Raw genomic sequence first — 1,431 nt, forward strand, 5'->3', positions numbered from 1 at the left:
ATTATTCATTCATAGAAGTTATTTTTTTACACTTGGCTTCTTTATCAGAGCCCTACAATATCAGAGTATGAAATGTCCTTATTTTCAGTTTCACTTTTTTCTGTTTGTAAATATTAATTTTTTCATGGTATTTCATCTCTTTATTTTCTACCTTCTATTCTCTTTTCTGTCTGAATGTTAATTTTAAAACCATTTCTGTCTGTATTAGGTAGCATATTTGAAAAGTTAATTTAGTTTACTAATTTGTTCTCTTGAATTCTCCTTTTCTGTCCCTTTAGAAAAATTGACTTTCCTTTGAGATATCTCTTTGGCTGGTATGATGTGTTTGTTGGATAAAGGAAGAGGTGTTAGTCTTTGCACTAAGGAGAGGAATCCCATCCTATCTTAGCTTTCTTGGTTGTATTCTTTTAGGTTGTCTCTTAAGCAATATATAGGAAGTTGTTTTTTTTTTTTTTATTTCAATTCAATCAAATAATCTTTTTACATATGTTTGAATTACTGATGTATTTGGATTCATTTACTTTTCATTATGTTTGATTTATTTAAACCTTTTATTTTTATGGAAACACAGGTTGGCATACATTATATGTATTTGCTTTTGTTCAATATCAGTTATTTTTCTCTGATCACTTCTAACTCTTGTCATTATTTGAACTCAGTTCTAATATTTTGATTTTGCTCCACATGCTCTTGTTTTTTTATTTTCTTTTGTAGTTTGTCTTCTGTTACACTGATAAAGTTCTCTTTTTTCTCTCTGTTGATATATAAAATTTTCTTTTTTATGACAAGTATCCTTATGTTTTATATACAATAATTCTTTGTTTAGTGTCCTCAGTAAGTTCTGAAACATTAAGTAAAACTGTATATAACAAAACAAATTTTACCATAAGCTAATTTGTATAAACAAGAGTTACGTTTCTCTAGCATCTCACTAACATTGTAATGAAATGACATTGTCCGAAACCATGTTATTTGAGTACCTGCTGTCCACCATATTTTTTTTATGATTCATGTTATTCAATAATATTTTTCCTTTTATATATTCCACTCCTTCTCATTGAGTGTACTTTTTCTCTTGCTGTTTTATTATTTTTAGAATGACCTCAGTGGCTAGTTGAAGCAAACTACATACCAGCAACATATCAGGATAATAATTTCAGAGAGACATCAAATAAGCTGATCAACTACAGTTCCAATGTACTTCAAAAAATAATTAAAAAACTCATTGAACACAATAATCAGAACATGAATTCATGTGATTTTTCCTCAGAGCCTTTGCCCCTGATCTTCCCTTTGCCTGGAGTGAATTTCATCTACTGGACCCAAGACTTGTTCCTTCGCTTCTTTCTAGTCTCTGCTCCTAGAGAAACATGTGCACACATGATTAAAGAGGAATGCTCAAAAAAGTTTATCATAGTGTTGTAATTTATA

This window comes from Pteropus vampyrus, unplaced genomic scaffold (genome assembly GCF_000151845.1).
Source record: "Pteropus vampyrus isolate Shadow unplaced genomic scaffold, Pvam_2.0 Scaffold636, whole genome shotgun sequence".
Taxonomy (NCBI): Eukaryota; Metazoa; Chordata; class Mammalia; order Chiroptera; family Pteropodidae; genus Pteropus; species Pteropus vampyrus.